Source organism: Urocampus carinirostris, chromosome 17 (assembly GCF_059441175.1).
Source record: "Urocampus carinirostris isolate Australia breed hairy pipefish chromosome 17, RoL_Ucar_1.0, whole genome shotgun sequence".
NCBI classification, from domain to species: Eukaryota; Metazoa; Chordata; class Actinopteri; order Syngnathiformes; family Syngnathidae; genus Urocampus; species Urocampus carinirostris.
The window spans coordinates 32,213,729-32,225,000 of NC_142365.1; the positions used below are offsets into that span (position 1 = coordinate 32,213,729).

Genomic DNA, 11,272 nt, shown 5'->3' on the forward strand with positions numbered 1-11,272 from the left:
ATTTCTTGCTATATATGTGTGCGCGTGTCAGTCTGAACAGACCATAAAGATGCATGCTATAAATTATAAAATTATGGATTGCTTGAGGAAATGCCTTGTACTAAGAAATGTCTCACCCCAAATATCAATCAAACATAATATTTCACAATGCAAAATATCTCAAAATACATATTGAAGTACCGTATTTTCCGCACTATAAGGCGCACCTAAAAGCCTTTATTTTTTTCAAAAGCTGACCATGCGCCTTATAATACAGTGCGCCTTATTTATGGATCAATATTAATTCGCAAAGTCTTGCAACTAACTTGCCGCCACCGACTAGATTTTCCCCCGAACGCCAATTAGTCCGCGGTGTATGCTGGGATTTATTTACCGGCGTTTCATTGGCTAACCAATGTGTCAATCATCATTTGAATGGATCACTATTGGCTAAAGTTATTCGGAGGTCAAGGGGAGGATCCTTATTATCATTTACAGGCTGGGATTGGCTTGAACGGCAAAACAAAGCCTGCAATTGGCCCAAAAAGACGTGTCAATCATCAGTTGAATCGATCACTATTGCCTAATGTTATTCGGAGGTCAAGAGGCGGATCCTTTTTATCATTTACAGGCTGGCATTGGCTTAAACTGCAAAACAAAGCCTGCAATTGGCTGAAAAAGATAAATGTGAATCACACGTTGGGTTGACGGCATAGAGAAAGCATTTTTTACTATTTTGTATTTGTAAATATTTTATTCTCCTGGATTTACTAAACTCACGGATATAAGAGGACCACGGCTGCACATTATTATGAACACAACGACTTTGGTGAGCTACTCCGGCTTTCTATATTATCCCTGTATCTTGTTTCAGACTGAACTCGATGTTTCTGTGATAAGCGGTGCAGATAATGGATGGAATGGAGTGTCTATTTTTAAACTAAACTCAATTGTCATATATACAGTAAAGTTGCGAGCGAAAAAGAAAATAGAAACTAAGGAATGGTTGGCATTTCTTGAATCCCAAGACTTTAACCTTCCGAATGATGGAACGATGCATTTGAGTGGCATCGTACGGACACCGCATTCGCACTTGTTCTCGACACGTATTTGAGTCTTTGGAAGCTTTGGGAATGTTAAGGGCGTAATAAGTTTGACTGAACTATCTGACTGTTTTGTCAACGTTCCCATTGTAGTGCCTTATAATCCGGTGCGTCTTATGTATGTCAAAAATAGGACCAAAAACTATTTTTTTGGGGTGCGCCCTATAACCCGGTGCGCCTTATAGTGCGGAAAATACGGTTATAGAAAGTTCATCTGTTTGAACTTTTGTAAATTTAAAAAATGATAATATTTACTTTTTTTGGTTAAAATAAATAATTGTATATACGTGTGTCTCAAGCTCAAGTTTTTAATAACCAACATGAAAAAAAACTGTCATAGTTGCCATGGCGCCCACTTGGCCGCGCCCGTGTGTGTCACGGTTGCCATGGTGTTCAATTGGCCCCTCCCGTGTGTCACGTTTGCCATGGTGCCCAAATAGAAACTAAGGAATGGTTGGCATTTCTTGAATCCCAAGACTTTAACCTTCCGAATGATGGCGCAGCTGCGGCTCGTTTAGAGATTTACTTTCTGTGTATATAAAGCTCAGCCCTCTCTTGCTTCAGTGTCAGCCCGTAAAATGAACTTCTGCCCCACAAGACGTGGGTTCTGTTTTCTGACTCTTTTCCTGTTGGTATTTCAAGTCCGGTATGGTTTCCATTTATTTGTGTCATGTTTAATTTCGGGTTCCAGTTTTGTTTCCGTCTGTATTTGTCCTGTTTGTGAGTTTCTCCAGTTTTTGTTCCCGTGTTGTTTCTCCTGTTTATTTTCGTTATCCTGATTTGTTAACGATCTCGTCGGTCTCTGGCTTCCTGTCCTTCCACACAAGACCTGTTTCCTAACGTGCATGACTCCCCATTTCCCATAAAATAAAAAGCTTGTGTGAGAACGTCACGCGATTGGGTCCTGTATCTGTTCTGGTTCTGACAAGTGGCTCCTTCATGAAATGGCTTTTACCTGGTGTTTGTGTGGTCATTTGTACCTCTAAATATTTTACAGTTTTATCAATTTTTTTCGTGTAATGCACTTGTGTCAAACTCATGGCCTGTGGGCTAAATGTTGCCCACCACATCATGGTAAGGCGCCCGCTTTGAGACTGGGAGGTTCGGGTTCGCGCCCCGGCCGAGTCATTCCTAAGACTTAAAAAGTGGTCGGCGGCGCCCTCTCTTGGCTGCGGCTGCATCGGGTCAGATGCAATCGACATTTCGTTCTGTGTACATTGTTACACAGAATGACAATACAAGGAAATTATTATTATTATTATTTATTGTGGCCAGCGAGACAATGCTGGGAGACGCACCAGAGAAATAAGAGTTGCATTTTTCTACCATGACTTGCAGTTTTTAATATCTTTTGTGGATGTCACCAAAGCCAGGCGCACTCGCAAAGTATCCACTGTAGCTGTATTTGTTGGCAATCATTAATCAACCAGAGAATATTAAGGTAGCCTATCACTGTTATTTTACTTAGAAAAAAAATGTCAGGCTCACTGGTTAAGGATATACACACAATACAAACATTCTAAAAATTGCACCTGGGTGTTTTTGCAGGAGTTTAAAAGAGCTATATGGAATTTGGAACTTTGTTTCTCTCTGCTGCCATCTCCTGGCTTAAAGTCATGATAACAGCCTCAGTGAGCTCATTCATAATGCATGTGCAAGTGTCACTTACCAGAAACTTACACAGGACCCAATAGCGCTCGTTTACTCAGTTTTATTAATAAAGAGGGAGAGTAGGGCTTGCTTCCACGATCCGATGGTTGACGGACAAGGGTAGCAGGTGGCTGGAAACGCGGAAGTGGCACTTCCGTGTCGAGCGAGGATGGTTGTAGATTTGAAGGAATACTGGTCGTTAGCCGGGACAGGAGAGCAAGGGCGGTATCGAGTTCGGAAACAAAGTCGGCAACAAGGTCGGCAACAGGTGTCAGGCAGGTAGCGGGGCAAAACAGGTCGAATGTCGGGATGGCAGAACAGGGCAGAATCGGGTCCAGAATCATGTCGGCAACGGGTATCAGGCAGAGGAAAACAAGGTAGAAAAAATGTCTGTAAGTGAGAGCTTGTTTAGCTGGGAACATCGGTTCGCAACAATCTGACAGTGTTCTCTTGAAAGCCGGGGGTTTAAAAAGAGTCTCTCAGCCAATCAGCTCGCAGGGCTGTTGGCGCCAATTGGGCAGTCACAGGTGCCATGAATCGGCAATCATGACAGCAAGTTCGTGCATTTCTTCCTAATTTTGGCTTTTTTCATCTTTTTGGGGGATTTGGGTGGACTTGTCTTTTTTTTTACCATGTTCATGCTACACTTACTTATAGAATTTAAAAAAAGACTTGCATGCGCATGACGTACCTCTGCTGACTGTAGCGGGTGACTAACACTGCAGAAAAGATCATTGGTAACCCACTGCCGTAATTTATAAATCCAGATGTCTGAACAGAGCAAAAGGCATCATAAAGGACAGTAATCACCCTGGCTTAAATCTGTTCAACTTTCTACAATCTGGCAGCAGACAACACAGATCCATTTGAACCAAAACAAACAGACTCAGAGACTGCTTCTTCACCAAAGCTGTCACAATACATTCTCAATTATGCACTTGTAACGGGTGTAGTAATAACTTTTGTTTTATTGAAATTTCTGCTGAAATATGTGTATAGTTTTTGGTAAATGTCCTGCAATGATGAGTCCAACAGTGCCATCTGCTGGTATGGGGTGGGGTTTGGTTTTGACTTCTGACATGTGACCGGGAGGCGGGGTTTGTTGGCAGTCTTACCAGAGAGAACTGCAATGGTAAGACACATCTTTTGGTGCTCCACAAAAGAAGTTAATTTTAAACATTATAACCCCAGCTGACAAATCTCTCAACATGCACAGTATTGTGATTGATATTGTCAAGCTGTTTAGGTTTATTTTCGTTTTGTTTCTGTTTTACTAAATTATGAATTCCCCTTGTAGAGATCAAAGAGATCAAAGCCAGCAGAAAAGCTAATGTTGTGACTCATCCATTTGCAGGTAACTTGTACCCGTTTTTATACTTATTATTGTTTTTATTTCTATTTTCTCATATACATTAAAAAAGGATGATGTTGGTTAAAATTCAGACGAAAGAAAAATATGTTGAATCCATTGTAAACGTAAAAAATCCACTATACGATTTCTTGTTAAAAGTATCTTGTTAAAATGTAAAGATGTAAAAATGTATTGTGATATTCTAAAAGGTATTTTATGTAAAGTGAAAAGAAAGCTCTTTGATATGCTTTGTTGGCAGTCTTACCAGAGAGAACTGCAATGAGATCAAAGAGATCAAAGCCAGCAGAAAAGCTAATGTTGTGACTCATCCATTTGCAGAAACTGTAATAATAAAAACCTTATCATCCAGTCCAGCGTCAATGTGGATCTTTGGTGGGACACGTACACCGCGGTTACACACTGAACCGAAATACTTTGCACTGTGTGTCATCTGCACCTTTGTCATCTCAGGTAATCTGTATTTCCACTGTAATTAACCATCCATCCATCCATTAACTGCACCGCTTATCCTCAGTAGGGTCACGATGATGCTGGAGCCCATCATAGCTATCTCCGGGCAGTGGGCAGGGGACACCCTGAACTCGTTGCCACTCGCTCATTCACGCCTAGGGACAATTTGGACCGGCCAATTGACCTGACATGCATGTTTTTGGAATGTTGTAGGAAACCGAAGTGCCTGGAGGAAACCCACGCAAGCATGGGGAGAACATGCGAACTACGCACAGGAAGGCTGGTAGCTGGATTTGAACACGTGACCTTTAGAACTGTGACATCCAGCTGCCTTGGAGCCCACTGTAAATAACCAAAAATGTATCATTGATTGCAGCTATCATAACTGCTGCCCACTGTTTGTATATTGTGTTCTGTCTTGCGGTGTATAAATTTAGATATATTTTTCTTTGCATATTGGTAATTGTACTACACTACTTTTAAAATGTATGTCATTTTTAAATTATATGTGTACATGCGCACTATACAGTATGGGACAGCTTTGAATTTCATGACACCGTCATATGGCGGCGCGCATGGATGCTGCGGCTAGTTGCTCTCCAGCTAATCTTCTATTTATTGCCATTCTCTTGTCTTTTTTGCTTTCACTTTTGGACACATGTGTGGCCAAAAATACTTACAGTAGGGACGAACTTATTCGGTTGGGTGGGCGTCTAAATTTCGAATTTCGGGCACTTTTTATACCGCCTATGATATACTGAGCGAACTTCAAAGAGATCCGGCATCCTTGTGGACAGCTATTCCTCCCAATAAACGACGACAACGGCGGCGTAAAGAGAGAAAACAGAAGCGTGGTTGCCGTGCAGGTAGATGTGTGAAGCGTGCAAAGTCTAAGGAGCAAGAAGGACGCGAGGATGTAACTAATTCCACCATTCATTCCTCGCCGGACAACCGACGCTTTACACTCAGCGCTCACGAACGGCCCGAACAGCGGCATCTTTTGAAGATCTCTACAAAGACTACAAAGACAGCTAAGTCAAATGATTCAGCAAAGCTAAAATTTGGTCTTTTAAATATTAGATCGCTTGCTCCTAAAGCTTTACTTGTTGATAACATTATTCGTGATTATAAACTTAACTGTATGGGTCTTTGTGAAACTTGGTTACGCCCGGATGATTCAGATTCAGATTCAGATTCAGATCTACTTTATTGTCATTCTAGTACACGTGTATACAGAACGAAATGTCGATGCATCTGACCCCCACAGTTTCCTTGAATGTACAGATATAAATAAAGTTGGGTATTTAGCGCTAAATTATGCTTCACCCCTTCACTACGCGAGTAGCCATGTAGCACGCACATTGAAAAAGGGTGGCGGTGTCACGCTCATTTCTGAAAAATCGCTCAAATTTAATCCTCGTACCTCTAATAATTACAAGGCGTTTGAGGCTCTTGTGATGCGGTCCTCTCTATTGTCAATTTATGTAATAACTATCTATCGCGCTCCTGGGCCATACACAACTTTCTTCGACGAATTTGCTGAACTTTTGTCTGAACTAGTAACCTATGCAGACAAAATTATAATTATGGGGGACTTTAACATTCATATGAACTCCCCACTCAGTTCACTTACTATTGCGTTTAGGTCTCTAATTGATGCATTTGGTTTTAATCAACTTTTTGATTTGCCAACCCAAAAAAATGGAAACACGCTAGACTTGATTCTGACTCGAGGAGTTTTAACCTCAAACATTATGGTGTTACCGTGTACTACCGTTATCTCGGATCATTATTTAGTTACATTTGAGGTGCTAACTAAATGTAGTGTTAAAAAAGCTGAAGGATTTAGCGGACGCAATATAAGCACTGGCACAGTTTCTGAGCTCTTTGAATTCCTTCCTGGAGCAGTTGCGTCCTTTCCTTCATACAATGGCTCGATTGACTCACTCATGAATGAGTTCAATACCACCCTGACTAGTGTCCTGGATTCAATAGCGCCCATAAAGCTAAAATCACGTCCTAAAAGACGCACGCCTTGGTTTACTGATGAAACTAGAACCCTTAAACAAGAATGCAGGAAATTGGAAAGAAAATGGCGCGCTACCAAGCTTGAGGTTTTCCATCAAACCTGGTGTGACAGCTTGTTAAAGTATAAAGCGGCCCTTGCCTCGGAAAAATCGGCCTACCTTTCGAAGGTGATTGCGTCTCAAAAGAACAATCCCAAAGCCCTTTTTGACACTGTTGCATCGCTTACAAGGCAACAGACTATCGCAGATAGTTCGACGCACTCTGCTCATGACTTAATGGTCTACTTTACTAAGAAGATTCAATGCATACAGGAAGAAGTTGCTAAAGAAATTATTAATACCACACTTATTAAAGGGCTGAAATCTACAGATGCACGACAGGGTGGCTGTCCTGGGAAATTGTCCGGTTTTAGTGAACTGTCACTTGATGATCTCAAACAGGTGGTGAATGCGGCCAAACCGACAACTTGCCAGTTCGACCCGCTCCCAGGTTCACTTATTAAAAGTCTTTTTGGCGTCCTTGGACCTTCAGTTCTAAATATTATAAACATATCACTCTCCTCAGGTGTAGTTCCAGCAGCTTTTAAGTCCGCCGTTATTAAACTCACACTGAAACGACCCAACCTTGATCCAGAAATCTTAAGTAATTATAGACCTGTGTCAAACCTACCTTTCCTCTCTAAAGTACTTGAAAAAGTAGTGGCACAGCAGCTGAATGATTTCATATCCGAGAATAACCTTTTTGAATCCATGCAATCAGGATTCAGGGCTAACCACTCTACTGAGACAGCTCTGATCAAGGTAACAAATGATCTCCTACTAGCAATGGATTCTGGCGCTTCATCACTTTTGCTGCTGCTGGATCTTAGTGCTGCTTTTGACACAGTGCACCATAATTTCCTACTAGAACGGTTGGAAAAATGGATTGGTCTCTCAGGAACCGTCCTCTCGTGGTTCAGATCCTACCTCTCAGATAGGACGCACTGTGTTAAATATGGTGAAATGACATCCGAGCCCTATGTTACCTGCGGTGTTCCACAGGGTTCAGTGCTTGGCCCCCTTCTTTTCAGCATTTATATGCTTCCATTAGGTGATATTATTCGCAAGTACAATATCAGCTTCCACAGCTACGCAGACGACACTCAACTATATCTTCCGTTGGAGGAATCTCCCACACTAAACTGTGGAAATTTGGAGACTCTGAAAAGACCGAAATGTTAGTCATTGGTCCATCTAAATGCCGTGACTTATTCTCAAAAACTGCTGTAAACATTGACAAATGTCACATCACACAGAGTGACTCAGTTAAAAATTTAGGTGTCATATTTGACCCTGATCTATCCTTTCAACTGCATGTAAAGAAAATTACTAGAACCGCTTTCTTCCATCTTCGTAACATTGCTAAAATCCGTTCAATACTGTCTCAGTCTGATGCGGAAATTATAATTCATGCATTTGTTACCTCCCGTCTCGATTACTGTAATGCACTATTCTCTGGTCTCCTTAAGTCTAGAATCAAGTCTCTTCAGCTGGTACAAAATGCCGCAGCGAGGCTTTTAACTAGGACAAAAAAGTACGATCACATAACACTGATTTTGGCTAACCTGCATTGGCTCCCAGTTAGCCTTAGATGTGATTTCAAGGTTCTCTTAGTATTATACAAAATCATACATGGACTTGCTCCCTCTTATCTTTCAGATCTGATCTGCCCCTATGTCCCGGTCCGAAGCCTACGATCTGAGAGTGCCGGTCTTCTGGTAATCCCAAGAGCAAAGAAGTGTTCTGCTGGTTCGAGAGCGTTCTCCATCCGGGCACCGGTGCTGTGGAATGCTCTTACCCCTGAGATTTGATCTGCAACCTCAGTGGAAATGTTTAAATCTAAACTTACTCACTTCTACTCCACAGCATATGAATAACCTACTCTTCTCGTCGGCTGAAAAATAGTCTGTGTAATATAGTGTAATAATCTGTGAAGCCCTTTGAGACTCTTCGTGATTTAGGGCTATACAAATAAAAATGACTTGACTTGACTTGACTTAATCACCAAAAAGTTATTCTATTCTATTCTATTCTATTCTATTCTATTCTATTCTATTCTTTTCTATTCTATTCTATTCTATTCTATTCTATTCTATTCTATTCTATTCAGCACTCACCTCACCCTAATTTTCAGGATTACATTTTTTTTAAAAACATTACATTATTCACATATAGTTAATAATCCGATAGACGAATTGTGTCTATCATAGTTTCAATCAATAATGTCGACTGAAAAAAAAGCGGAACTAAACTCACACTTCTTTGTTGCGAGTCGGAAGATTTTATTGAGTAGCCTCGTTAAAACACTTTTTAAATCAAAACAAATATAATTCATTTTTTAAAACTAAAACTAAAACAAAAATAATTGCAGGGAAAAGTTTTTGAATCAACCTCTTTTTTAAATACATACATTGATAAAATTTTTTTAAAAGTATCCCCGAACTATGCGCTGTCCCTCCCCTCTATGTAACTGACAAAGCAAGCGCCACAGCAGCACACAGCGTCTGTGAGGCCTCCATTTTGCTTCTTAAACTTACAACAAAGGAAAAAACCCCTCTGCTTGATTGGAATAAACATTTGGTATGTTTTTTTAGTCTCTTGTTGTCAAACGGACACACACTGTACTGTAATTCCTGTATATGTTTCATTATAAGCCCGAATGTCCTAGTTTGCAGACGCGAGGAGGCCCTAAAAGGCAAGCCCAATCTGCTAACATTCGCGTTTCTGGTTCTCCCAAACGAACGGATAATTGTCACAAAATGTTTGAAGTGCAGGTAAATAAATAAAAATGGTACGAATAGTCTATTTTAACCCCTAACCCGAAATAATGGTTCGCTGCTAGGTGTTTACCTTTGAAGAAATCGCCGTTTAACGTTACATATTTTATTGTATTTTAGTCTTAAACGCTTGAATAACCTTAAAATCTCGCGACTACAAATGGTGAACGTTTATGGTAGTGAACGTTTATCACTGCAAGCGACACTGTTCCACTAACTTTTGATTCTGTATTTTCTTTTAAATTCTAATTGTCTTTATTGTCAATGATAACGCAAAGAACTTTATTTACAACGAGATTATACGTGGTACTCCAGGATAAAAAATGAAAGACTTGCAAGACAAAAATAAGTTAAAAAGAATATTAGCATGGGCAATAGTTACAGTTGCTTGTAGATTAGATCTGCAACTAACGACCATTTTTAATCTTGCCTATTCACCTACTACTGAAATGATTAGTCGGATAATCGGATGAATATTATTTTTCTACTTAAATTTAGCATGAAGTTGAAACTCATTAAAATAGTGATCTAGGCAATTTTCAAAAGAAAACATCACAAAATAGCATTCCAATTATTTATTTTGACATGTCCTCATAACCAAACCAAGTCAACCTCTAACATAAATAATATTTGAAAAAAGGAAAAAAAAAAATCAAAAATATAAAAAACCCACACCAAACAAGGTACACAACAACAAAAACAACATTGCTCACTAAAAATAATCCACATACCTTTAAGGCTGTAAACATCACATGTTTATATATGTACAATTGTGGTTGGCCAAAAATCCATCACTCGCCACATAACCTTGAAAAAAACAGAATACTCTGCGGTTACAAAACTACAATACTGCACATCAAAATGTCGATTTGATTTTGGTCAATTGTGCAGCCTTAGTTGGCATTATTGCGTGTTTTGTAGTATGTAAATATTTTACACGGTTGGGTTTACTACACTCACGGATTTAAGACGACCATGGTTGCGTGTTATTATTGAATGTGATGGCTGCAAGATGACTTTTGTGAGATACCCCGGCTTCATATTTTTGCAGAATCTTGTTTCAGACTGATCTTGATGTTTCTGTGATGATTCTATTTTTGTTAAATTAAATTCAAAGTGTTTATTGTCATATGCACAGTAAAGAATCATGTTTCCCTGCACAATGAAATTCTTACTTTGCTGTCCACACAGTTGCCAGCGAAAAATAAGAAAGAAACTAAGAAATAGTTGGTATTTCTTGAATCCCAACAGTTTAACTGTGCTAATGATATGTGGAATGACATATTTTAGTGACAGGTGACATCGTACGGACACCGTGTTCGTACGTGTCTTAAGACACGTATTTGCTTCTTTGCAAGCCGTCAGAATGTTAAGGGGTTATTAAGTTTGACTGAACTATCTGACTGTTTTGTTGACGTTCCCACGGTAGCGCTTTATCGTCTGACGCGCCTTATGTAGGGAAAATATATGACAAAAACTATTTTTGGTGGGGGCGCCTTATAGTCCAGAAAATATGGTCGTCTTTTTATTCTTTTTATTTTTTTTAATATATAATACATTTACTTGATGTTGATGCCGTCGTTTCTGTGTGGTCCTGCTCATGACTAAGACCTATTTCACGTGAGCAACTCACAGCTGAGATTATACTCATGTAAGATGCTCCACTCTTTTGGAAATATTTGTCTGGAAACAAAAGTCGACAATTTGTTGACTATTTCAATTATTGAATTTTGTCGAAAACGTTGACTAATCGTTGCAGCCATATTTGTAATACTTGCAATATATTGTTTCTATTCAGGATTGTATTCACCGAATTTCACGACCATAGGGCGCACGGTGTAAAAGATGCAGTCTCCATGGCTGGTTTTATTTCTG

At 39.8% G+C, this 11,272-nt stretch overlaps 1 protein-coding gene across 2 annotated transcripts in view; it reads left to right on the forward strand.

Annotated features, from left to right (window-relative positions):
• Window positions 1–9,033: 9,033 nt before the first annotated feature.
• The window catches only part of skp1 (S-phase kinase-associated protein 1), a 32,150-nt gene continuing 29,911 nt past the window's right edge, over window positions 9,034–11,272 (forward strand). Inside the window, exon 1 of one of the 2 annotated variants that reach the window (XM_088320642.1) lies at window positions 9,034–9,200. The gene's annotated coding sequence lies outside the window, so the exon portion shown is untranslated. Of the gene's footprint in view, window positions 9,201–10,905; window positions 11,049–11,272 lie in introns of those variants that run through there. The other variant, XM_088320643.1, reaches the window with a different exon arrangement.